Source organism: Seriola aureovittata, chromosome 4 (genome assembly GCF_021018895.1).
Source record: "Seriola aureovittata isolate HTS-2021-v1 ecotype China chromosome 4, ASM2101889v1, whole genome shotgun sequence".
Classification (NCBI taxonomy): Eukaryota; Metazoa; Chordata; class Actinopteri; order Carangiformes; family Carangidae; genus Seriola; species Seriola aureovittata.
Window position 1 is genome coordinate 457,108 of NC_079367.1, and position 25,766 is coordinate 482,873.

General features: G+C 43.3%; 15 non-coding genes and 4 pseudogenes across 15 annotated transcripts; all 19 read right to left on the minus strand.

Annotated features, from left to right (window-relative positions):
• Positions 1–46: 46 nt before the first annotated feature.
• On the minus strand, positions 47–155 carry LOC130168673 (5S ribosomal RNA; annotated as a pseudogene).
• A 6,957-nt stretch (positions 156–7,112) lies between these two features.
• LOC130168525 (5S ribosomal RNA) lies at positions 7,113–7,231 on the minus strand. The gene has a single exon (XR_008827544.1). It is a non-coding gene; the product is annotated as a 5S ribosomal RNA (ribosomal RNA).
• Positions 7,232–7,506: 275 nt separating this feature from the next.
• On the minus strand, positions 7,507–7,625 carry LOC130168526 (5S ribosomal RNA). Its single transcript, XR_008827545.1, has one exon. It is a non-coding gene; the product is annotated as a 5S ribosomal RNA (ribosomal RNA).
• A 275-nt stretch (positions 7,626–7,900) lies between these two features.
• LOC130168528 (5S ribosomal RNA) lies at positions 7,901–8,019 on the minus strand. Its single transcript, XR_008827547.1, has one exon. It is a non-coding gene; the product is annotated as a 5S ribosomal RNA (ribosomal RNA).
• A 275-nt stretch (positions 8,020–8,294) lies between these two features.
• LOC130168529 (5S ribosomal RNA) lies at positions 8,295–8,413 on the minus strand. Its single transcript, XR_008827548.1, has one exon. It is a non-coding gene; the product is annotated as a 5S ribosomal RNA (ribosomal RNA).
• A 274-nt stretch (positions 8,414–8,687) lies between these two features.
• Positions 8,688–8,806, minus strand: LOC130168530 (5S ribosomal RNA). The gene has a single exon (XR_008827549.1). It is a non-coding gene; the product is annotated as a 5S ribosomal RNA (ribosomal RNA).
• A 275-nt stretch (positions 8,807–9,081) lies between these two features.
• LOC130168531 (5S ribosomal RNA) lies at positions 9,082–9,200 on the minus strand. Its single transcript, XR_008827550.1, has one exon. It is a non-coding gene; the product is annotated as a 5S ribosomal RNA (ribosomal RNA).
• A 275-nt stretch (positions 9,201–9,475) lies between these two features.
• Positions 9,476–9,594, minus strand: LOC130168569 (5S ribosomal RNA). The gene has a single exon (XR_008827586.1). It is a non-coding gene; the product is annotated as a 5S ribosomal RNA (ribosomal RNA).
• A 275-nt stretch (positions 9,595–9,869) lies between these two features.
• On the minus strand, positions 9,870–9,978 carry LOC130168674 (5S ribosomal RNA; annotated as a pseudogene).
• Positions 9,979–10,253: 275 nt separating this feature from the next.
• Positions 10,254–10,372, minus strand: LOC130168532 (5S ribosomal RNA). The gene has a single exon (XR_008827551.1). It is a non-coding gene; the product is annotated as a 5S ribosomal RNA (ribosomal RNA).
• A 275-nt stretch (positions 10,373–10,647) lies between these two features.
• Positions 10,648–10,766, minus strand: LOC130168533 (5S ribosomal RNA). The gene has a single exon (XR_008827552.1). It is a non-coding gene; the product is annotated as a 5S ribosomal RNA (ribosomal RNA).
• Positions 10,767–11,041: 275 nt separating this feature from the next.
• On the minus strand, positions 11,042–11,160 carry LOC130168534 (5S ribosomal RNA). The gene has a single exon (XR_008827553.1). It is a non-coding gene; the product is annotated as a 5S ribosomal RNA (ribosomal RNA).
• Positions 11,161–11,435: 275 nt separating this feature from the next.
• Positions 11,436–11,554, minus strand: LOC130168535 (5S ribosomal RNA). The gene has a single exon (XR_008827554.1). It is a non-coding gene; the product is annotated as a 5S ribosomal RNA (ribosomal RNA).
• Positions 11,555–11,829: 275 nt separating this feature from the next.
• Positions 11,830–11,948, minus strand: LOC130168536 (5S ribosomal RNA). The gene has a single exon (XR_008827555.1). It is a non-coding gene; the product is annotated as a 5S ribosomal RNA (ribosomal RNA).
• Positions 11,949–18,783: 6,835 nt separating this feature from the next.
• LOC130168675 (5S ribosomal RNA) lies at positions 18,784–18,892 on the minus strand (annotated as a pseudogene).
• A 5,447-nt stretch (positions 18,893–24,339) lies between these two features.
• Positions 24,340–24,458, minus strand: LOC130168537 (5S ribosomal RNA). The gene has a single exon (XR_008827556.1). It is a non-coding gene; the product is annotated as a 5S ribosomal RNA (ribosomal RNA).
• Positions 24,459–24,728: 270 nt separating this feature from the next.
• LOC130168430 (5S ribosomal RNA) lies at positions 24,729–24,847 on the minus strand. The gene has a single exon (XR_008827454.1). It is a non-coding gene; the product is annotated as a 5S ribosomal RNA (ribosomal RNA).
• A 270-nt stretch (positions 24,848–25,117) lies between these two features.
• On the minus strand, positions 25,118–25,236 carry LOC130168568 (5S ribosomal RNA). Its single transcript, XR_008827585.1, has one exon. It is a non-coding gene; the product is annotated as a 5S ribosomal RNA (ribosomal RNA).
• A 271-nt stretch (positions 25,237–25,507) lies between these two features.
• LOC130168710 (5S ribosomal RNA) lies at positions 25,508–25,615 on the minus strand (annotated as a pseudogene).
• Positions 25,616–25,766: the final 151 nt, after the last annotated feature.

The window sequence follows — 25,766 nt, forward strand, 5'->3', positions numbered from 1 at the left end:
AGCAGGAGCAGCAGCGTCCTCTGCTGATTGCAAAGAGATGCCAAAAAGCTTACAGCACCTGGTATTCCCAGGCGGTCTCCCATCCAAGTACTAACCAGGCCCGACCCTGCTTGGCTTCCGAGATCGGGCGTGTTCAGAGTGGTATGGCCGTAAGCGAGAGGGAGCGCGACAAATACCCTCTTTAAACATGACGATCATGTCCTTCATGCACGAAGCTACGTGTTTATGTCTAGCGCAGGAGCCTTTCCTTTTCAGCGTTTGCTTGTTGCTTTGGCTCTCAACATGTCAACTTTGTAACATTTTAATACAAAAGTGTCTTTACATTGTGATCTGTGCTGTCCCGTCCCCAAAAGTGCAGCCAGGTGCAGAGTAACAGGTTGTTGAAGCAGGAGCAGCAGCGTCCTCTGCTGATTGCAAAGAGATGCCAAAAAGCTTACAGCACCTGGTATTCCCAGGCGGTCTCCCATCCAAGTACTAACCAGGCCCGACCCTGCTTGGCTTCCGAGATCGGACGAGATCGGGCGTGTTTTTTTTTTTTTTATATTTTATTATCAAAAATATAGCACGATTCTTATTTTACATACATTTAAAGGGCAGACAAACATTAATAAACAAGTTGACAAAACAAAAGACACACAGCCACAATAACACTGAGTGCAAAAAAAAATGTTATGGTTCTGTCTAATAAATCAAATATAATAAACCAACATAAAACACCCAGCGCGAAGCTATGATTCTACCTATTTAACAAAATAAACCAACATAAAACAACCAGCGCAAAGCTATGATTCTGCTAAGTAAACAAAATAAAACAAACATAAAACAACCAGCACGAAGCTATGGTTCTGCTTAGTAAACAAAATAAACCAACATAAAACAACCAGCGCGAAGCTATGATTCTGCTTTATCTATATGAAACAAACATAAAACAACCATCGCGAAGCTATGATTCTGCTTAGTAAACACAAATACACAAAGTACACACACATAAGACAAACAGTTCTGCTTACAAAAAAAACCTTACATGTTAATAGTGATTGTATTGTTTTCTGTGAATCTGATCAAGCTGTTATGTCTGCTGAAATGTTTATCGAATATGACTGGGTCTGCTGTAAATACTGTTTTGAGATGTGTTGAAACTGTGTTTTTGAAGAAGTGTATGATATTTATGGTTTTCTTGTCGTAGAGTGCAATGTTCCTTCTTATCCATATGGCTTTCCTGGCTATTGTGAGGATTGTGTTTATGAGTGTTATGTTTTGTTTTGCATGTTTTTTTGTGAGCCCAAATGTCCAGTTCCATTTCCAGTCTACATTCCTGTGTGGTGTGTAATTACAGTGTGTTTTCAGTATTGTTTTGACTAAGTTTTGTAAAGGTATGGTGTGTGTACATGAAAAAAGTAAGTGATCTAAATCTTCTGGTTGGTTATTACAAACTGCACATGTCCGTGAATACTTATCTTTGTTGATCTGGTGTAGTCTGATTCCGGTGTATATTCTTCTGTGCCTTATGTTGTAGTCCATGCTTATTGTCTTGCTGTCCATTAGTGGTGTGTCCAAAAAAGTCCATATTGAAGAGATGTCCATGTCCGGGTATGATGTTTTCCAGTGTTTTTCTGCTGTGGGGGGCCTTTGAATATGTTGGATGAGCAACCGGTACCAGGTCCTTGTTTTTATTTCCTTTAAGTCATTTTCCTTGTCCTTTATTTTGTGCTGGAACTGGGGAAAGGCGGCTCCGTTTCCCCTCTCTTTTTGTTTTAAAAGGTCACGCCATGTAGGATCCAGGGCCTGTTCAAATTTCCCCTTTAGTTTTCTTACATTTTCTTTTCTATAATTAACCTTCTTTGTTTTCAGTTTCTCACACACTAAATTGACATTAAAACACCCGCTCCCATCCACTACATCACCCACCCTGGTCAACCCAGCGGCTCTCATAGGGCCGCTGATTAGAACCCTTCCCCCACACATGAAAAAAGGACAGTCAAGGAGAGGTAACTGCAGCACATGCTCTTTATTACTGCACTTAGGCCAGAGGTGGGGCAGAATTTTGTCCCATGCCTCAAGTACCTCCTGGTAGAAGCCAGGTAGGCGGCTCCTGGCCATCCCGGGGAGGAGGGCGCACAGGTTGTACGCGTCTCTCTCCCCGTAATCGGCCAGGTAGCTCGCCATCCAGTCCTCCCAGGGGTACTGCCGTTCCAAGTCAAGAAAATTCCTAATAATTTTGACCCTGAGTGCGTCTTTTTTTGCACTGATGTCAATTAGTCCTAGACCCCCCTCCCTTTTATTAGAAATTAGCACACTGTGAGCAATCGAATTTCCCTTTCCTCTCCATAGGAAGGAGGAGATTGCTGCTTTCAGTGAATTTAGGGCCCATTGCGGCAGCTCACAGGTTCCCAAAATGTGATTGATTTTTGACAGTATCAGAGCATTAACTACAATTACCTTTCCTTTCAATGTCAAACCCCTACTCTTCCATAAATTTAAAATATTCTGTATTTTCCCTAAAACTTCCCTCCACCCTCTGTCCCTATCCTCACCCTCGTGCCCCCCTATATACACTCCCAGTATCTTCCTGCACCCATTGTTCACACAAAAACCCCATTTATTTACAATGTTTTGATCCTGTCCTAATGTTCCTAACTCTGATTTGTGAATGTTGATTTTGGCTCCTGATGCTGCACTGTATGTTTTGAAGTGATCTAAAATTCTGTCTATACATTCCCCTGATTTAACTGTGATGGTTATGTCGTCTGCATACTGGGTTATTTTAACTGTTCTGTTTGCTGGTGTGTTTATTCCTAAAATATGTTTGTCTTGTAGTATTGCTTGTGCTAGTGGTTCTGTTACTATACTGTAAAGCAGGGCTGACAGAGGGCAGCCCTGCCTTACTGATCTTCCTATCCTAAAGCTATCTGTTAAAAACCCATTACATTTAATTACACTCCGAGCATCTGTATACAATAATTTCACCCATTCAATAAACCCGTCACCATAACCCATTTTCCCCAATACCTTGAACAGAAAATTGTGCTCCACCCTGTCAAAAGCTTTTTCTAAGTCTATTGTGAGCAAATGGCCCCCCTGTACCTTCATCCCTCTTACTGTGTCTCTGATTGTGTGTAATGAGTCCTGTATATCTCGGTTTGGGATGCTATATGCTTGATTTGTGCTAATTACTTGATCTAATGTTTGTTTCAGTCTATTTGCCAGTGTTTTTGTCAAAATTTTGTAATCTGTGTTTAGAAGGCTTATGGGTCTGTAGTTGCTTATGTTGTTCCTGTCTCCTTTGTTCTTATATATTAAAGTTATAATACCTTTTGTCAATGATTCTGGTGTCCGTTTATTGTCCTGAATTGCTTGATAGAGGTCCAGCAACAGGGGGGCCATCTGCTCACTGAAAGCCATGTAGAAGTCGGCCGTTAGGCCGTCACTTCCTGGACTTTTGTTTTTGTTTAGATTTTTGATTGCGTTTTCTATTTCTTTTATCGTTAATTTGCTATCACACCACATTTTATCTTCCTTGTTTATCTTCCTGTCTATGTAAGAGATTATTTCTTCAGTTTTCCTTATATCGCTGCCTTCTTTTTTGAACAGGTTTTTGTAGTATTCTGTTATGATTTCGAGTATTTTTATCTTGTCTTTTTGGATGTTATTGTCTTTATCTTTCAGTTCTTCAATTATGGTTTTCTTCTGTTTTTGTTTTTCTAGCCCCAAAAAAAACGCTGTACATTTTTCCCCCTCTACTAAATTTTGAAACCTGCATCTAATTGCTGCCCCTTTGCATTTTTTTCTTTCTATATTATTTAATTGATTTTTATATAATTCATACTTCCCACAGTCTCTATTTCCTTGGTTATCTAGTAATATCAGTTCATCTTCTAGTTTCTTCCTGATGTTTTGTTCTTCCTGTTTTTCTTTCCATCTTTCCTCTTTACTAAAATTAATACTTAATCTTTTGATTCTTTCTTTTACAGTATCCCATTTTTCTATATAATTATTATCTATTAGCATTTCTGTTCTTGCATAATTCAGTAGTTTTTTTATTTTTTTTATATATACTGGGTTTGATAGGAGACTGGAGTTAAGACACCAGGAGCCTCCTCCCCTGATCTCTCCCCCTGTCCCCAGCTGACACACCACTGTGGCGTGGTCGCTCCAAGAATTGAAAGAATAAGATACTCTTTTAATTTGCTTAATTGTATCAGTTGCAGCCAGGCATAGGTCAATTCTTGATTGTTTTAGCTTCCCTTTTACTATCTGCCTCCTGGAAAATTCTCTTTTAAATTTGTTTTCTATTCTCCATATATCTAATAAATTATAATTGTGCATTAATTCATATAATGTGAATCTACTCATATCATTTTTATATACATTATTAACTGAGATATCGGCTTTTGATAACACAGTATTAAAATCTCCTATGATTATTGTTCTATTATTTATCCATCTACCTAATTTGTTAAACATTTCTTTCCTCTCCTTTTCACAGTTACTGGCATATATATTAATTATTCTAAAGGTACTATTATTTACTATCATATCTATAATTAATATTCTACCTTCATTATCCTTATATATTAGTTTACTATTTTCTATCATATTAGTATTTATTATAGTAGCTATTCCACATGATTTATTAGTGCCATTATTATAATATATTTCCCCTTTATATATCTTTGTTGCTGCTTTTAAGCTGTCCTCATCCCATCTTGTCTCCTGGAGACATAGGACATCGCAGGCTGGATTACTTAATATATTTTTCATCCTGCCACAAGTGCGGAGACCATTGATGTTCAGGGAGTGCAGCAGCAACATTGTAACAAAAAAATGTTTTTTAAACACCTAGTTTATTCATCGTTCTTTTTTCTTTCTTCCTTTTCTTAGTTCTAGCGGCTATAGTAGAGGTGTGCTGCTTCCTGATGCTCTGGATGGTGGCGACGTCCATCTCAGAGTCACCGTCTGATTCCCCCTGCTGAGTCGGGGAGGTCGAGGCCGGCGCTCTGGGGGGTGCGGCTGCCGCCTGCTGCAGATCGCTCAGAGTCTCCCCCACGTCCATCGATTCCAGGGCAATGGACGGCTCCGGCCCCTCTGCGAGCCCGTTTCCGCCCTTGCCCTTTCCTCTCTCTCGGGGACCAGAGTTTACACTCAGCCCGTCTCTGCTCTCGACCAGCTTTGTGGCCAGGCTCTGTGCGGCTTTTGCGAGGCTTGTAGCCCTCCGCTGGGGGAGACCCTCTCTGTCAGCCGCTTCCACGGTGCCGCTGCCCCCCTCACCGGCCTCTTCTCCTTCCTCCTCCTCCTCACTCATGTCCTCCGCCTCTGTTGACGGTGCCTCCGATCCGGACCCCGCCACAACATCAGACTCACTGTAATTACAGCTACATTCCTCCATCAGGTTGCAGCACACCTCACATTTTTTAATCTTTTTTTGTTGGCTGCTGCACTCCCTCGCATAATGTCCCTGGACTCCGCACTTGTGACAGGAGAACTCCGGACAATCTCTCAGGATGTGCCCCGGCTGGAGGCACATCCTGCAAACTTTTGCTTGTCTGTCGTGTATCACACGGAAGTATTCAGGTCCCATTACTGTTTCAAACCGCGCTGAATACGGTAACGATTGCACCTTGTCATTAAATTTAACTTTTAAAAACCTCGTCCCGTCCGCTACTTGTGTGCCCGGCCACATCCTCCTTCTAATAGCGGATGCAGCCGATACACCCCATCCCTCAAGCTTTTGCATGATTTCATCGTCTGTGATATACGCAGGTAAGTTTAGAAAGGAAACCATTAACTCATCGTTACAAAGGTTTTTTACTAAAATGCTTGTGTTACCTATTTTGAAACCGTCTAGGAGCCGCTCCTTCCCCTTGGCATGAGACATAGTTATCTCATACGTCCTGGCACCGGTCGCTCTGCAGGCAATAAGCCCCCCACACAGAGCTCGGATGGCTCTCATGAGTTCCAGCACCGGGACCTCGTCTTGTCCGGTCACTTCCAGGCTCGCTGTTAATTCTCGATCGTATATATTCCCAACTGCGTGCTTTGTTGTTTCTTGTCTCTGCTGTCTCTCACCGACTGCTCCAGTCTCTCTCTCCTCTCCGCCGCTCGCCTCTCGCTCGCCCGCCGCTGCTGCTTTCTCTCTCTCTCCTCTCCGCCGCTCGCCTCTCGCTCGCCCGCCGCTGCTGCTTTCTCTCTCTCTCCCGCCGCTGCTCTCTCCCTCTCCGCCGCCGCTCTCGGAGCTCCATGGAGTCCCGGCCTGGTCCGATCTCCATCTCCGCTCTCCCTCACGGCTCCTCCGGTCTCGCTCCTCCGTCCTCTGCCCGTTGCAGCTGTCATTGCTGCTCGCCGCTCTCTCTCCTCTCTCTCTCCTCTCTCTCTCCTCTCGCCGGCGCCGTCATCGCTGAATCAGCTGTTCCCGTGCTCTCTTCGCTACTTTTTTTTTCAAACTCTTTCTTCTGACTCTCTGTTCTTTTGTTTCGACTACTTCCCACTCATTCATTTCTTTCTCCGCTACAACTTGACTTAATTTATGTCCGTGATCCATTTCCGTAATTAATGAGCCATTTCCCGCTTCCGTCACCATTAAATCCGTCCGAGAAAACATGAAAAAAAAACTCAAATAAGCCTCCCCCGAACAGTAAAACTGCCGGGGGGAATGTCCAAACAAATAAACAAACAAAGGATGCACGGAAAAGTAAGATGTAATGAAAAAAGAAAGAAGAATGAACTAAGGGAAGTAGAAAAAAAACAGAGGTCCGCGATCCTCTCTCCTCTCTCTCACACAGGTATTGCCGACTCACGTTTGACTCACGCATGCGTGTTCAGAGTGGTATGGCCGTAAGCGAGAGGGAGCGCGACAAATACCCTCTTTAAACATGACGATCATGTCCTTCATGCACGAAGCTACGTGTTTATGTCTAGCGCAGGAGCCTTTCCTTTTCAGCGTTTGCTTGTTGCTTTGGCTCTCAACATGTCAACTTTGTAACATTTTAATACAAAAGTGTCTTTACATTGTGATCTGTGCTGTCCCGTCCCCAAAAGTGCAGCCAGGTGCAGAGTAACAGGTTGTTGAAGCAGGAGCAGCAGCGTCCTCTGCTGATTGCAAAGAGATGCCAAAAAGCTTACAGCACCTGGTATTCCCAGGCGGTCTCCCATCCAAGTACTAACCAGGCCCGACCCTGCTTGGCTTCCGAGATCGGACGAGATCGGGCGTGTTCAGAGTGGTATGGCCGTAAGCGAGAGGGAGCGCGACAAATACCCTCTTTAAACATGACGATCATGTCCTTCATGCACGAAGCTACGTGTTTATGTCTAGCGCAGGAGCCTTTCCTTTTCAGCGTTTGCTTGTTGCTTTGGCTCTCAACATGTCAACTTTGTAACATTTTAATACAAAAGTGTCTTTACATTGTGATCTGTGCTGTCCCGTCCCCAAAAGTGCAGCCAGGTGCAGAGTAACAGGTTGTTGAAGCAGGAGCAGCAGCGTCCTCTGCTGATTGCAAAGAGATGCCAAAAAGCTTACAGCACCTGGTATTCCCAGGCGGTCTCCCATCCAAGTACTAACCAGGCCCGACCCTGCTTGGCTTCCGAGATCGGACGAGATCGGGCGTGTTCAGAGTGGTATGGCCGTAAGCGAGAGGGAGCGCGACAAATACCCTCTTTAAACATGACGATCATGTCCTTCATGCACGAAGCTACGTGTTTATGTCTAGCGCAGGAGCCTTTCCTTTTCAGCGTTTGCTTGTTGCTTTGGCTCTCAACATGTCAACTTTGTAACATTTTAATACAAAAGTGTCTTTACATTGTGATCTGTGCTGTCCCGTCCCCAAAAGTGCAGCCAGGTGCAGAGTAACAGGTTGTTGAAGCAGGAGCAGCAGCGTCCTCTGCTGATTGCAAAGAGATGCCAAAAAGCTTACAGCACCTGGTATTCCCAGGCGGTCTCCCATCCAAGTACTAACCAGGCCCGACCCTGCTTGGCTTCCGAGATCGGACGAGATCGGGCGTGTTCAGAGTGGTATGGCCGTAAGCGAGAGGGAGCGCGACAAATACCCTCTTTAAACATGACGATCATGTCCTTCATGCACGAAGCTACGTGTTTATGTCTAGCGCAGGAGCCTTTCCTTTTCAGCGTTTGCTTGTTGCTTTGGCTCTCAACATGTCAACTTTGTAACATTTTAATACAAAAGTGTCTTTACATTGTGATCTGTGCTGTCCCGTCCCCGAAAGTGCAGCCAGGTGCAGAGTAACAGGTTGTTGAAGCAGGAGCAGCAGCGTCCTCTGCTGATTGCAAAGAGATGCCAAAAAGCTTACAGCACCTGGTATTCCCAGGCGGTCTCCCATCCAAGTACTAACCAGGCCCGACCCTGCTTGGCTTCCGAGATCGGACGAGATCGGGCGTGTTCAGAGTGGTATGGCCGTAAGCGAGAGGGAGCGCGACAAATACCCTCTTTAAACATGACGATCATGTCCTTCATGCACGAAGCTACGTGTTTATGTCTAGCGCAGGAGCCTTTCCTTTTCAGCGTTTGCTTGTTGCTTTGGCTCTCAACATGTCAACTTTGTAACATTTTAATACAAAAGTGTCTTTACATTGTGATCTGTGCTGTCCGTCCCCAAAAGTGCAGCCAGGTGCAGAGTAACAGGTTGTTGAAGCAGGAGCAGCAGCGTCCTCTGCTGATTGCAAAGAGATGCCAAAAAGCTTACAGCACCTGGTATTCCCAGGCGGTCTCCCATCCAAGTACTAACCAGGCCCGACCCTGCTTGGCTTCCGAGATCGGACGAGATCGGGCGTGTTCAGAGTGGTATGGCCGTAAGCGAGAGGGAGCGCGACAAATACCCTCTTTAAACATGACGATCATGTCCTTCATGCACGAAGCTACGTGTTTATGTCTAGCGCAGGAGCCTTTCCTTTTCAGCGTTTGCTTGTTGCTTTGGCTCTCAACATGTCAACTTTGTAACATTTTAATACAAAAGTGTCTTTACATTGTGATCTGTGCTGTCCCGTCCCCAAAAGTGCAGCCAGGTGCAGAGTAACAGGTTGTTGAAGCAGGAGCAGCAGCGTCCTCTGCTGATTGCAAAGAGATGCCAAAAAGCTTACAGCACCTGGTATTCCCAGGCGGTCTCCCATCCAAGTACTAACCAGGCCCGACCCTGCTTGGCTTCCGAGATCGGACGAGATCGGGCGTGTTCAGAGTGGTATGGCCGTAAGCGAGAGGGAGCGCGACAAATACCCTCTTTAAACATGACGATCATGTCCTTCATGCACGAAGCTACGTGTTCATGTCTAGCGCAGGAGCCTTTCCTTTTCAGCGTTTGCTTGTTGCTTTGGCTCTCAACATGTCAACTTTGTAACATTTTAATACAAAAGTGTCTTTACATTGTGATCTGTGCTGTCCCGTCCCCGAAAGTGCAGCCAGGTGCAGAGTAACAGGTTGTTGAAGCAGGAGCAGCAGCGTCCTCTGCTGATTGCAAAGAGATGCCAAAAAGCTTACAGCACCTGGTATTCCCAGGCGGTCTCCCATCCAAGTACTAACCAGGCCCGACCCTGCTTGGCTTCCGAGATCGGACGAGATCGGGCGTGTTCAGAGTGGTATGGCCGCAAGCGAGAGGGAGCGCGACAAATACCCTCTTTAAACATGACGATCATGTCCTTCATGCACGAAGCTACGTGTTCATGTCTAGCGCAGGAGCCTTTCCTTTTCAGCGTTTGCTTGTTGCTTTGGCTCTCAACATGTCAACTTTGTAACATTTTAATACAAAAGTGTCTTTACATTGTGATCTGTGCTGTCCCGTCCCCGAAAGTGCAGCCAGGTGCAGAGTAACAGGTTGTTGAAGCAGGAGCAGCAGCGTCCTCTGCTGATTGCAAAGAGATGCCAAAAAGCTTACAGCACCTGGTATTCCCAGGCGGTCTCCCATCCAAGTACTAACCAGGCCCGACCCTGCTTGGCTTCCGAGATCGGGCGTGTTCAGAGTGGTATGGCCGTAAGCGAGAGGGAGCGCGACAAATACCCTCTTTAAACATGACGATCATGTCCTTCATGCACGAAGCTACGTGTTTATGTCTAGCGCAGGAGCCTTTCCTTTTCAGCGTTTGCTTGTTGCTTTGGCTCTCAACATGTCAACTTTGTAACATTTTAATACAAAAGTGTCTTTACATTGTGATCTGTGCTGTCCCGTCCCCAAAAGTGCAGCCAGGTGCAGAGTAACAGGTTGTTGAAGCAGGAGCAGCAGCGTCCTCTGCTGATTGCAAAGAGATGCCAAAAAGCTTACAGCACCTGGTATTCCCAGGCGGTCTCCCATCCAAGTACTAACCAGGCCCGACCCTGCTTGGCTTCCGAGATCGGACGAGATCGGGCGTGTTCAGAGTGGTATGGCCGTAAGCGAGAGGGAGCGCGACAAATACCCTCTTTAAACATGACGATCATGTCCTTCATGCACGAAGCTACGTGTTTATGTCTAGCGCAGGAGCCTTTCCTTTTCAGCGTTTGCTTGTTGCTTTGGCTCTCAACATGTCAACTTTGTAACATTTTAATACAAAAGTGTCTTTACATTGTGATCTGTGCTGTCCCGTCCCCAAAAGTGCAGCCAGGTGCAGAGTAACAGGTTGTTGAAGCAGGAGCAGCAGCGTCCTCTGCTGATTGCAAAGAGATGCCAAAAAGCTTACAGCACCTGGTATTCCCAGGCGGTCTCCCATCCAAGTACTAACCAGGCCCGACCCTGCTTGGCTTCCGAGATCGGACGAGATCGGGCGTGTTCAGAGTGGTATGGCCGTAAGCGAGAGGGAGCGCGACAAATACCCTCTTTAAACATGACGATCATGTCCTTCATGCACGAAGCTACGTGTTTATGTCTAGCGCAGGAGCCTTTCCTTTTCAGCGTTTGCTTGTTGCTTTGGCTCTCAACATGTCAACTTTGTAACATTTTAATACAAAAGTGTCTTTACATTGTGATCTGTGCTGTCCCGTCCCCAAAAGTGCAGCCAGGTGCAGAGTAACAGGTTGTTGAAGCAGGAGCAGCAGCGTCCTCTGCTGATTGCAAAGAGATGCCAAAAAGCTTACAGCACCTGGTATTCCCAGGCGGTCTCCCATCCAAGTACTAACCAGGCCCGACCCTGCTTGGCTTCCGAGATCGGACGAGATCGGGCGTGTTCAGAGTGGTATGGCCGTAAGCGAGAGGGAGCGCGACAAATACCCTCTTTAAACATGACGATCATGTCCTTCATGCACGAAGCTACGTGTTTATGTCTAGCGCAGGAGCCTTTCCTTTTCAGCGTTTGCTTGTTGCTTTGGCTCTCAACATGTCAACTTTGTAACATTTTAATACAAAAGTGTCTTTACATTGTGATCTGTGCTGTCCCGTCCCCAAAAGTGCAGCCAGGTGCAGAGTAACAGGTTGTTGAAGCAGGAGCAGCAGCGTCCTCTGCTGATTGCAAAGAGATGCCAAAAAGCTTACAGCACCTGGTATTCCCAGGCGGTCTCCCATCCAAGTACTAACCAGGCCCGACCCTGCTTGGCTTCCGAGATCGGACGAGATCGGGCGTGTTCAGAGTGGTATGGCCGTAAGCGAGAGGGAGCGCGACAAATACCCTCTTTAAACATGACGATCATGTCCTTCATGCACGAAGCTAGGTGTTTATGTCTAGCGCAGGAGCCTTTCCTTTTCAGCGTTTGCTTGTTGCTTTGGCTCTCAACATGTCAACTTTGTAACATTTTAATACAAAAGTGTCTTTACATTGTGATCTGTGCTGTCCCGTCCCCAAAAGTGCAGCCAGGTGCAGAGTAACAGGTTGTTGAAGCAGGAGCAGCAGCGTCCTCTGCTGATTGCAAAGAGATGCCAAAAAGCTTACAGCACCTGGTATTCCCAGGCGGTCTCCCATCCAAGTACTAACCAGGCCCGACCCTGCTTGGCTTCCGAGATCGGACGAGATCGGGCGTGTTCAGAGTGGTATGGCCGTAAGCGAGAGGGAGCGCGACAAATACCCTCTTTAAACATGACGATCATGTCCTTCATGCACGAAGCTACGTGTTTATGTCTAGCGCAGGAGCCTTTCCTTTTCAGCGTTTGCTTGTTGCTTTGGCTCTCAACATGTCAACTTTGTAACATTTTAATACAAAAGTGTCTTTACATTGTGATCTGTGCTGTCCCCAAAAGTGCAGCCAGGTGCAGAGTAACAGGTTGTTGAAGCAGGAGCAGCAGCGTCCTCTGCTGATTGCAAAGAGATGCCAAAAAGCTTACAGCACCTGGTATTCCCAGGCGGTCTCCCATCCAAGTACTAACCAGGTCCGACCCTGCTTGGCTTCCGAGATCGGACGAGATCGGGCGTGTTTTTTTTTTTTTATATTTTATTATCAAAAATATAGCACGATTCTTATTTTACATACATTTAAAGGGCAGACAAACATTAATAAACAAGTTGACAAAACAAAAGACACACAGCCACAATAACACTGAGTGCAAAAAAAAAATGTTATGGTTCTGTCTAATAAATCAAATATAATAAACCAACATAAAACAACCAGCGCGAAGCTATGATTCTACCTATTTAACAAAATAAACCAACATAAAACAACCAGCGCAAAGCTATGATTCTGCTTAGTAAACAAAATAAAACAAACATAAAACAACCAGCGCGAAGCTATGATTCTGCTTTATCTATATGAAACAAACATAAAACAACCAGCGCGAAGCTATGATTCTGCTTAGTAAACACAAAATACACAAAGTACACACACATAAGACAAACAGTTCTGCTTACAAAAAAAACCTTATATGTTAATAGTGATTGTATTGTTTTCTGTGAATCTGATCAAGCTGTTGTGTCTGCTGAAATGTTTATCGAATATGACTGGGTCTGCTGTAAATACTGTTTTGAGATGTGTTGAAACTGTGTTTTTGAAGAAGTGTATGATATTTATGGTTTTCTTGTCGTAGAGTGCAATGTTCCTTCTTATCCATATGGCTTTCCTGGCTATTGTGAGGATTGTGTTTATGAGTGTTATGTTTTGTTTTGCATGTTTTTTTGTGAGCCCAAATGTCCAGTTCCATTTCCAGTCTACATTCCTGTGTGGTGTGTAATTACAGTGTGTTTTCAGTATTGTTTTGACTAAGTTTTGTAAAGGTATGGTGTGTGTACATGAAAAAAGTAAGTGATCTAAATCTTCTGGTTGGTTATTACAAACTGCACATGTCCGTGAATACTTATCTTTGTTGATCTGGTGTAGTCTGATTCCGGTGTATATTCTTCTGTGCCTTATGTTGTAGTCCATGCTTATTGTCTTGCTGTCCATTAGTGGTGTGTCCAAAAAAGTCCATATTGAAGAGATGTCCATGTCCGGGTATGATGTTTTCCAGTGTTTTTCTGCTGTGGGGGGCCTTTGAATATGTTGGATGAGCAACCGGTACCAGGTCCTTGTTTTTATTCCCTTTAAGTCATTTTCCTTGTCCTTTATTTTGTGCTGGAACTGGGGAAGGGCGGCTCCGTTTCCCCTCTCTTTTTGTTTTAAAAGGTCACGCCATGTAGGGTCAAGGGCCTGTTCAAATTTCCCCTTTAGTTTTCTTACATTTTCTTTTCTATAATTAACCTTCTTTGTTTTCAGTTTCTCACACACTAAATTGACATTAAAACACCCGCTCCCATCCACTACATCACCCACCCTGGTCAACCCAGCGGCTCTCATAGGGCCGCTGATTAGAACCCTTCCCCCACACATGAAAAAAGGACAGTCAAGGAGAGGTAACTGCAGCACATGCTCTTTATTACTGCACTTAGGCCAGAGGTGGGGCAGAATTTTGTCCCATGCCTCAAGTACCTCCTGGTAGAAGCCAGGTAGGCGGCTCCTGGCCATCCCGGGGAGGAGGGCGCACAGGTTGTACGCGTCTCTCTCCCCGTAATCGGCCAGGTAGCTCGCCATCCAGTCCTCCCAGGGGTACTGCCGTTCCAAGTCAAGAAAATTCCTAATAATTTTGACCCTGAGTGCGTCTTTTTTTGCACTGATGTCAATTAGTCCTAGACCCCCCTCCCTTTTATTAGAAATTAGCACACTGTGAGCAATCGAATTTCCCTTTCCTCTCCATAGGAAGGAGGAGATTGCTGCTTTCAGTGAATTTAGGGCCCATTGCGGCAGCTCACAGGTTCCCAAAATGTGATTGATTTTTGACAGTATCAGAGCATTAACTACAATTACCTTTCCTTTCAATGTCAAACCCCTACTCTTCCATAAATTTAAAATATTCTGTATTTTCCCTAAAACTTCCCTCCACCCTCTGTCCCTATCCTCACCCTCGTGCCCCCCTATATACACTCCCAGTATCTTCCTGCACCCATTGTTCACACAAAAACCCCATTTATTTACAATGTTTTGATCCTGTCCTAATGTTCCTAACTCTGATTTGTGAATGTTGATTTTGGCTCCTGATGCTGCACTGTATGTTTTGAAGTGATCTAAAATTCTGTCTATACATTCCCCTGATTTAACTGTGATGGTTATGTCGTCTGCATACTGGGTTATTTTAACTGTTCTGTTTGCTGGTGTGTTTATTCCTAAAATATGTTTGTCTTGTAGTATTGCTTGTGCTAGTGGTTCTGTTACTATACTGTAAAGCAGGGCTGACAGAGGGCAGCCCTGCCTTACTGATCTTCCTATCCTAAAGCTATCTGTTAAAAACCCATTACATTTAATTACACTCCGAGCATCTGTATACAATAATTTCACCCATTCAATAAACCCGTCACCATAACCCATTTTCCCTAATACCTTGAACAGAAAATTGTGCTCCACCCTGTCAAAAGCTTTTTCTAAGTCTATTGTGAGCAAATGGCCCCCCTGTACCTTCATCCCTCTTACTGTGTCTCTGATTGTGTGTAATGAGTCCTGTATATCTCGGTTTGGGATGCTATATGCTTGATTTGTGCTAATTACTTGATCTAATGTTTGTTTCAGTCTATTTGCCAGTGTTTTTGTCAAAATTTTGTAATCTGTGTTTAGAAGGCTTATGGGTCTGTAGTTGCTTATGTTGTTCCTGTCTCCTTTGTTCTTATATATTAAAGTTATAATACCTTTTGTCAATGATTCTGGTGTCCGTTTATTGTCCTGAATTGCTTGATAGAGGTCCAGCAACAGGGGGGCCATCTGCTCACTGAAAGCCATGTAGAAGTCGGCCGTTAGGCCGTCACTTCCTGGACTTTTGTTTTTGTTTAGATTTTTGATTGCGTTTTCTATTTCTTTTATCGTTAATTTGCTATCACACCACATTTTATCTTCCTTGTTTATCTTCCTGTCTATGTAAGAGATTATTTCTTCAGTTTTCCTTATATCGCTGCCTTCTTTTTTGAACAGGTTTTTGTAGTATTCTGTTATGATTTCGAGTATTTTTATCTTGTCTTTTTGGATGTTATTGTCTTTATCTTTCAGTTCTTCAATTATGGTTTTCTTCTGTTTTTGTTTTTCTAGCCCCAAAAAAAACGCTGTACATTTTTCCCCCTCTACTAAATTTTGAAACCTGCATCTAATTGCTGCCCCTTTGCATTTTTTTCTTTCTATATTATTTAATTGATTTTTATATAATTCATACTTCCCACAGTCTCTATTTCCTTGGTTATCTAGTAATATCAGTTCATCTTCTAGTTTCTTCCTGATGTTTTGTTCTTCCTGTTTTTCTTTCCATCTTTCCTCTTTACTAAAATTAATACTTAATCTTTTGATTCTTTCTTTTACAGTGTCCCATTTTTCTATATAATTATTATCTATTAGCATTTCTGTTCTTGCATAATTCAGTAGTTTTTTTATTTTTTTTATATATACTGGGTTTGATAGGAGACTGGAGTTAAGACACCAGGAGCCTCCTCCCCTGATCCTTCCCCCTGTCCCCAGCTGACACACCACTGTGGCGTGGTCGCTCCAAGAATTGAAAGAATAAGATACTCTTTTAATTTGCTTAATTGTATCAGTTGCAGCCAGGCATAGGTCAATTCTTGATTGTTTTAGCTTCCCTTTTACTATCTGCCTCCTGGAAAATTCTCTTTTAAATTTGTTTTCTATTCTCCATATATCTAATAAATTATAATTGTGCATTAATTCATATAATGTGAATCTACTCATATCATTTTTATATACATTATTAACTGAGATATCGGCTTTTGATAACACAGTATTAAAATCTCCTATGATTATTGTTCTATTATTTATCCATCTACCTAATTTGTTAAACATTTCTTTCCTCTCCTTTTCACAGTTACTGGCATATATATTAATTATTCTAAAGGTACTATTATTTACTATCATATCTATAATTAATATTCTACCTTCATTATCCTTATATATTAGTTTACTATTTTCTATCATATTAGTATTTATTATAGTAGCTATTCCACATGATTTATTAGTGCCATTATTATAATATATTTCCCCTTTATATATCTTTGTTGCTGCTTTTAAGCTGTCCTCATCCCATCTTGTCTCCTGGAGACATAGGACATCGCAGGCTGGATTACTTAATATATTTTTCATCCTGCCACAAGTGCGGAGACCATTGATGTTCAGGGAGTGCAGCAGCAACATTGTAACAAAAAAAGTTTTTTAAACACCTAGTTTATTCATCGTTCTTTTTTCTTTCTTCCTTTTCTTAGTTCTGGCGGCTATAGTAGAGGTGTGCTGCTTCCTGATGCTCTGGATGGTGGCGACGTCCATCTCAGAGTCACCGTCTGATTCCCCCTGCTGAGTCGGGGAGGTCGAGGTCGGCGCTCTGGGGGGTGCGGCTGCCGCCTGCTGCAGATCGCTCAGAGTCTCCCCCACGTCCATCGATTCCAGGGCAATGGACGGCTCCGGCCCCTCTGCGAGCCCGTTTCCGCCCTTGCCCTTTCCTCTCTCTCGGGGACCAGAGTTTACACTCAGCCCGTCTCTGCTCTCGACCAGCTTTGTGGCCAGGCTCTGTGCGGCTTTTGCGAGGCTTGTAGCCCTCCGCTGGGGGAGACCCTCTCTGTCAGCCGCTTCCACGGTGCCGCTGCCCCCCTCACCGGCCTCTTCTCCTTCCTCCTCCTCCTCACTCATGTCCTCCGCCTCTGTTGACGGTGCCTCCGATCCGGACCCCGCCACAACATCAGACTCACTGTAATTACAGCTACATTCCTCCATCAGGTTGCAGCACACCTCACATTTTTTAATCTTTTTTTGTTGGCTGCTGCACTCCCTCGCATAATGTCCCTGGACTCCGCACTTGTGACAGGAGAACTCCGGACAATCTCTCAGGATGTGCCCCGGCTGGAGGCACATCCTGCAAACTTTTGCTTGTCTGTCATGTATCACACGGAAGTATTCAGGTCCCATTACTGTTTCAAACCGCGCTGAATACGGTAACGATTGCACCTTGTCATTAAATTTAACTTTTAAAAACCTCGTCCCGTCCGCTACTTGTGTGCCCGGCCACATCCTCCTTCTAATAGCGGATGCAGCCGATACACCCCATCCCTCAAGCTTTTGCATGATTTCATCGTCTGTGATATACGCAGGTAAGTTTAGAAAGGAAACCATTAACTCATCGTTACAAAGGTTTTTTACTAAAATGCTTGTGTTACCTATTTTGAAACCGTCTAGGAGCCGCTCCTTCCCCTTGGCATGAGACATAGTTATCTCATACGTCCTGGCACCGGTCGCTCTGCAGGCAATAAGCCCCCCACACAGAGCTCGGATGGCTCTCATGAGTTCCAGCACCGGGACCTCGTCTTGTCCGGTCACTTCCAGGCTCGCTGTTAATTCTCGATCGTATATATTCCCAACTGCCTGCTTTGTTGTTCCTTGTCGCTGCTGTCTCTCACCGACTGCTCCAGTCTCTCTCTCCTCTCCGCCGCTCGCCTCTCGCTCGCCCGCCGCTGCTGCTTTCTCTCTCTCTCCCGCCGCTGCTCTCTCCCTCTCCGCCGCCGCTCTCGGAGCTCCATGGAGTCGCGGCCTGGTCCGATCTCCATCTCCGCTCTCCCTCACGGCTCCTCCGGTCTCGCTCCTCCGTCCTCTGCCCGTTGTAGCTGTCAGTGCTGCTCGACGCTCTCTCTCCTCTCTCTCTCCTCTCGCCGGCGCCGTCATCGCTGAATCAGCTGTTCCCGTGCTCTCTTCGCTACTTTTTTTTTTCAAACTCTTTCTTCTAACTCTCTGTTCTTTTGTTTCAAATACTTCCCACTCATTCACTTCTTTCTCCGCTACATCTTGACTTGTTTTATGTCCGTAATCCATTTCCGTCATCAATGAGCCATTTCCCGCTTCCGTCACCATTAAATCCGTCAGAGAAAACATGAAAAAAAAACTCAAATAAGCCTCCCCCGAACAGTAAAACTGCCGGGGGGAATGTCCAAACAAATAAACAAACAAAGGGTGCACGGAAAAGTAAGATGTAATGAAAAAAGAAAGAAGAATGAACTAAGGGAAGTAGAAAAAAAACAGAGGTCCGCGATCCTCTCTCCTCTCTCTCACACAGGTATTGCCGACTCACATTTGACTCACGCATGCGTGTTCAGAGTGGTATGGCCGTAAGCGAGAGGGAGCGCGACAAATACCCTCTTTAAACATGACGATCATGTCCTTCATGCACGAAGCTACGTGTTTATGTCTAGCGCAGGAGCCTTTCCTTTTCAGCGTTTGCTTGTTGCTTTGGCTCTCAACATGTCAACTTTGTAACATTTTAATACAAAAGTGTCTTTACATTGTGATCTGTGCTGTCCCGTCCCCAAAAGTGCAGCCAGGTGCAGAGTAACAGGTTGTTGAAGCAGGAGCAGCAGCGTCCTCTGCTGATTGCAAAGAGATGCCAAAAAGCTTACAGCACCTGGTATTCCCAGGCGGTCTCCCATCCAAGTACTAACCAGGCCCGACCCTGCTTGGCTTCCGAGATCGGGCGTGTTCAGAGTGGTATGGCCGTAAGCGAGAGGGAGCGCGACAAATACCCTCTTTAAACATGACGATCATGTCCTTCATGCACGAAGCTACACTCAGAAAAGTTTGACCATTGTCTACTTAAAAAAATTAAGGCAACAAAGTGACACTTAATATAATTGAATAGATTTTAATTACTTCAACTTTTATTAAAAATTATTGATTTAATTAAGTAAATTAAAACAAAACTATTAAGTACAAAATAATGAAATCATTGGTTGAAATATTTTGGATTTACTAATAATATAGTGAATGTTGAGTAAATCTGAATCAAATTTACAGGGAAAACTCATTAATATTTACTAGGTATCTGAAAAAAAATAATTTCGATATACCAAATATCTGCAAAAAAGTGATTTAGATTTACTAATTAATTAGGTGGAATTAATTTCTATTTAGTAATTATTTAGATGAAATTGATTTTTATTTACTAAATATCTGGATGATATTGATTTATATTTACTAATTTTATGTGTGAAATTGAGGCTATCTTTCTAAATATCTGGATAAGAATGATTTGGATTCAATAAATAAAATAAGTTATATCAACTTATAATTGGTACCCATGACTTAAAATCTATTTAATGTTATTGATTGTCACTTTGTTGCCATAATTTTTTTATGTTGAATCTACTTAATATCACGCCTTCTTGTTGCAAGAATTTACTGAAGGTCAGTTAACAAATTACAATGTGTAGGAAAACAGCAGGTAAACATTTATTTGTGCAACTTTGTTTACACATACATTTTCAACATTTTTCAAAAAGATGTTTTGTGTGAAATACCAAAATACATAGAAATACAGAGGAAGGCTGTTAAAAAAACAGACAAAACCTTTTGTAAACCATGTGACAGTAAACATCCATAATCTGTGAAACATCAACAACTACATCAGATAAAACAGATGTATATGTATATTTTCAAAATTTCTTTCCAGAATGGCAGGAGCTTTGAGGCCTGCAAGCAGAACGATAAAATATTTCTGGAGCAAACCAAAGGCACTTGCTATTTGAGGCAGGCCAATTGCACAGGTAGATTCCTCAGTGTCAGATCAGTACAGCTTGTGTTCACTAACAGTGGCACAAAACAGAGATAAAGACCCAGTAGAATATTGTCCATCTTCATAATGGAGCTGTGAGGTGGTGATGCAAGAACCGAAAATCGTAAAAAACAAGAGGAGTGTCTGGTTTTGCCTCTGTGAAAGTGGACTGTGTTACTGGCATCCATATGTCCTAAGCTGGTGGCAAAGCGTTCACAGTCCATCAAGAAGCTTTGTGTTTTCACAACTCTCACTGTCCTGGTTATAATGCAGCATTATCATTTGCTCGTTACTTATGGAATACTAAGCTACAAAAACAATTGCTTGTGCCAGTTGTAAGTCCAAAGTATAACATCACACCCTTCAAATGAGTATGGATAACATTCTGAACAAGACTTGAACACTTAACTGCAGCACAGAATTAGTGAGCACTTCACTGTATTTAGGGGTCCCTTTCTTAAGCCAGTAGCTTGCTCTTGAGGCTGTTCACCTTCGGGGAAAGCTTTGAGCAGTCCAGCTCGAGGAAGATTTTCTGAAAAGATTCAAAAGTGTACCTGAGCTCCTTGGGATAGGCAAGATTCACTGTATACGTCAAACCAATGAGCATGGCACAAGCCCTTGGAAAGTTACCCAGAGCGGTCAGGACCTTTGTTCCGTCTATCACGATTCCGATGTCCTCTGTACCTTCTGGCAGATTCGTCTGGATGCTGTATATTTTCATCCCTTGTACAGCAAGGTCCTGTGCCACACTGTCTTCATCTGCAACCTAAGACAGCAAGAACATTTTGTATTTTAGACTGTACAGCTAAAGGAGATGGTCCTAAATAAATACAGATTGAGAGAGAGAGAGAGAGATATGACATGCATTTCAACTTACATCATACTCTTTAAAGAGCTGATTGGCAGATTCCCCAAGGTACAACATCAGACACCGGATGACAATGTCTCTTCTTATGTTGATGGTAGGATTGCTAGGAGCCTGAAATAACATAAATTAATATGGCACAGTTTTTAACACTAGGAGTAGTGTTAAAAGGAGTATTTACAGTAGGGGAAAAGAAGCAATATCATTCTAACTCTATTTTAAAATAGGAGTGAGTGGCAGCTGGTGCTCAAAGAATCAGATGTTTACATTTATACAGAAAATACACTGGTAAGAACAGAGTAATGTAAAACATATATAGAGCACATTATTTATTATCTGTGTATAAAAATGAAAATATTTTGCATGAGCTAACTGGATGGTCATATTTTTGAGAATGTGTGACAAACAATGTCTAATTCGGTGGCCATTAAGTGCATACAAACTGCTGTAATTAAAAAGATATGCACTTATTTAAAGGTGCAGTGTGTAATTTATGTTGTTTTTGGCTGTATCTAATGGTGAAATTATAGATTGCAACACACCACACATAGGCAGCAATGGCCGCCCCCTGAAGGTCCCCTACCCCTGTGCAGATTAAAATGCTATTTCTCAAATAATACAAACACAACGGCCCATATCTTCATTTGATTGAATAGGAATTGATACTTACTTTTGAATGTTATATTCCATTTTTACCAAGTCCTTTGTTCTAGAAATCACTTATATTCTACACACTGCACCTTTAATATAATTTATGGACAGTCAAAGGCTAACTTTCCTCCTGCAGATTTAATATAAATATAGATAAAAAAACACAATATGGCCAAACTTAGGATACCTTCAGTAGGATCGTCTGCAACCTCAATCCCATGGTCCCGCCCTTTGAGTGGAAGAGGTTCAGAAGCCTGGGAGAGTATTCATCCAGCTTGGACATGAACTTTGATTCCAGGTGCACCGTTGTGATTCTGTGAAACTCATCCTGGATCTAAAAGACAAAAGATGTAACCTGTAAACTATATTTAAATAGTTGACCCCTCACAGTTGCAAAGGAATGTTTCTGTTTACCATACACTTGTAACTCACATTAGATGCCTCAAATAGAGCTGGCCATCTGGCTTTGATGTCCTCTATGGTGGGTGATTGGTCAACGATTTCATTTCTTCGGTGTGCAAAGGTTTTGGCCATCATTTCTTTGATCAATTTGTTGTTGTCTTTTTTCCTTACTTCAGTTAGCAACTGAATCCTTTGCTGTTCTTGACTTTCCTCATCATCTCCTGCTGGGTAAGGTGGGAGGTAGTTTACTTCTGCCTTTCGAGGCTTTTTCACATTCTTTGCAGATTTACGGTCTGCAGGGCTCTTGCGCTTCAAGGCATTGCACATCACCTCAGGAACACCATCATACACATACACAGCTTGCTTAAAATCACTCAAAGAATAGGGTTTGTGTCTTCTGCTTTTGTGTTTCAGAAATGTATTGTAAATATTTGTCCGAAAACTGCACCCTTCAAATACACAAAAGACAGTTTCATGGACTTTCAGATGATTTCCAATATGCTGAAAGAAGTCCTTCTCAGTAGAACAACTAGCATCACAAACTAAACACTTAAAAGTGGAGATGATATTTGGCTGTAGACTTTCCTTAGCTGCATGGTACCTGGACAAATGTGTGCGGAACGCACTCTGCGTTTTGAATGTGCAAGGGCAACCACCATGGAGACATGGCTGAGATTGCCCACGACTAAATGTTGCGTGCTGTAGTCTGTAATGCTTTAGTAGGTTCCCTTTTGTAGCAGACAAAGACTTGCAGATCTTACACTGCCATCCCATAGGCAAAAACCTTAAAATAGAGAAAAAAAAAAGTCCTATTAATTATAACTGTATAAATAGTAACCTACTTCAACAATAGTGCTAATAATTACATAATGTACAGTGACACATAAAAATCGAGGGCCTTTGATTTTAGCGTTGGTTCTTTTTCAGTCTTGTACATTTAAAAAGTTTAGGTTTAGGTCAAATTCAGGTTGGAACTTCAGATTAAACTGTATCAAATTTACTTAACCAACAAAAGCAGATAAAAAGATGATTTTTATATCTAAGTTATCAACATAGTATTGCAAAACAGTGAACAAACCTTTACACTATATACTGTATGTGAAATGTAGTATCATGTATTTAGTAAGTGCAATACATACCTGTGGTCTTGATGTGTTGATGCACCTAGGAAGAAATTAATAGCTTTAAGTCATTTGGATAATTAATATTTTAAGCACAAACTCAGAAGAGGTGATAAGCCTCTCTGGCAGCTCAGAGTTAGCATCATGCTCCTATTTACTGACCTCTAATCAGCGTTCACAAACGGCGTTAGTGTAATGACCCAGAGTCAACGGTTTTAAAAACACACATTTGGGGGGGGGGGTGAACTTCTTGCCGTTTTAACCGGGGAACTTGGTGCCGATGTACACACCAGCCTCTATCCAGAAAACCAGAGCATGACGCATAAAGCATATTATCAGACGTCCTGTCAACATAACTTCAGACAAAGTATAAAAAAAGAAAAAACGAGAAAATGGCGCAGTGTTTAAAAATGTGTCGGAGCTACCGCCGCCACCCCACCCCCACCCCCGCTACCGCCGCCAGCACTCAGATAAGTTGTAAAGCCGGTAAATATGCCGCTTTTGACGGGATGATACTCGAGTATAAAGTGTTACTCGAGTACAGTATAGCCGATAACACGAAGTGCAGTAAATTTAACTTTTACTCACCTCTCACAACGTTTGTTCGCCATCTCGCTCTACTGTTAGCTAGCTTGTTAAGGTGAGGGAAGCTCCGACTGACTCTGAATCACGATATAAGCTACATTAAACTTAAAATACTACCAGTAAACTTGTTCGGTAACTCGCAGTAATGCAAACAATGTTCAACTACTGGGGCAACATAGATATAAAGTCTTGTTATTAAAATCTCTTACCTTGAGCAAATGGCAGTCTACACGGCTGTGGCAGACATCAACGTTCGTGTGGCGCAAATGCCTTGGGCGGAAGTGTACGGCGATTAAATACCAAAGAGTTCCCATTGAGTAGCATTTATTAATTTTTTGACATAGTGGACTTTACTGATAAAATATAATTAAATTCTACTCACTGATTTTCAGCAGATATTATTCAAACAGAAATGAGTAAAATGCAATTGATAAATGATTCAAATTTGATTAGATCAACACAATAATATACCAAACTGCACACAGTCATTTTTTTCATGTAAAGGTTACTAGTATTTATTTTGTAAATATTAATTGAGCCCAGTCACACTTTTTAGAGTGTACGTGTTTATGTCTAGCGCAGGAGCCTTTCCTTTTCAGTGTTTGTTTGTTGCTTTGGCTCTCAACATGTCAACTTTGTAACATTTTAATACAAAAGTGTCTTTACATTGTGATCTGTGCTGTCCCGTCCCCAAAAGTGCAGCCAGGTGCAGAGTAACAGGTTGTTGAAGCAGGAGCAGCAGCGTCCTCTGCTGATTGCAAAGAGATGCCAAAAAGCTTACAGCACCTGGTATTCCCAGGCGGTCTCCCATCCAAGTACTAACCAGGCCCGACCCTGCTTGGCTTCCGAGATCGGACGAGATCGGGCGTGTTCAGAGTGGTATGGCCGTAAGCGAGAGGGAGCGCGACAAATACCCTCTTTAAACATGACGATCATGTCCTTCATGCACGAAGCTACGTGTTTATGTCTAGCGCAGGAGCCTTTCCTTTTCAGCGTTTGCTTGTTGCTTTGGCTCTCAACATGTCAACTTTGTAACATTTTAATACAAAAGTGTCTTTACATTGTGATCTGTGCTGTCCCCAAAAGTGCAGCCAGGTGCAGAGTAACAGGTTGTTGAAGCAGGAGCAGCAGCGTCCTCTGCTGATTGCAAAGAGATGCCAAAAAGCTTACAGCACCTGGTATTCCCAGGCGGTCTCCCATCCAAGTACTAACCAGGCCCGACCCTGCTTGGCTTCCGAGATCGGACGAGATCGGGCGCGTTCAGAGTGGTATGGCCGTAAGCGAGAGGGAGCGCGACAAATACCCTCTTTAAACATGACGATCATGTCCTTCATGCACGAAGCTACGTGTTTATGTCTAGCGCAGGAGCCTTTCCTTTTCAGCGTTTGCTTGTTGCTTTGGCTCTCAACATGTCAACTTTGTAACATTTTAATACAAAAGTGTCTTTACATTGTGATCTGTGCTGTCCCCAAAAGTGCAGCCAGGTGCAGAGTAACAGGTTGTTGAAGCAGGAGCAGCAGCGTCCTCTGCTGATTGCAAAGAGATGCCAAAAAGCTTACAGCACCTGGTATTCCCAGGCGGTCTCCCATCCAAGTACTAACCAGGCCCGACCCTGCTTGGCTTCCGAGATCGGACGAGATCAGGCGCGTTCAGAGTGGTATGGCCGTAAGCGAGAGGGAGCGCGACAAATACCCTCTTTAAACATGACGATCATGTCCTTCATGCACGAAGCTACGTGTTTATGTCTAGCGCAGGAGCCTTTCCTTTTCAGCGTTTGCTTGTTGCTTTGGCTCTCAACATGTCAACTTTGTAACATTTTAATACAAAAGTGTCTTTACATTGTGATCTGTGCTGTCCCCAAAAGTGCAGCCAGGTGCAGAGAGTAACAGGTTGTTGAAGCAGGAGCAGCAGCGTCTCTGCTGATTGCAAAGAGATGCCAAAAAGCTTACAGCACCTGGTATTCCCAGGCGGTCTCCCATCCAAGTACTAACCAGGCCGACCCTGCTTGGCTTCCGAGATCGGGCGCGTTCAGAGTGGTATGGCCGTAAGCGGAGAGGGAGCGCGACAAATACCCTCTTTAAACATGACGATCATGTCCTTCATGCACGAAGCTACGTGTTTATGTCTAGCGCAGGAGCCTTTCCTTTTCAGCGTTTGCTTGTTGCTTTGGCTCTCAACATGTCAACTTTGTAACATTTTAA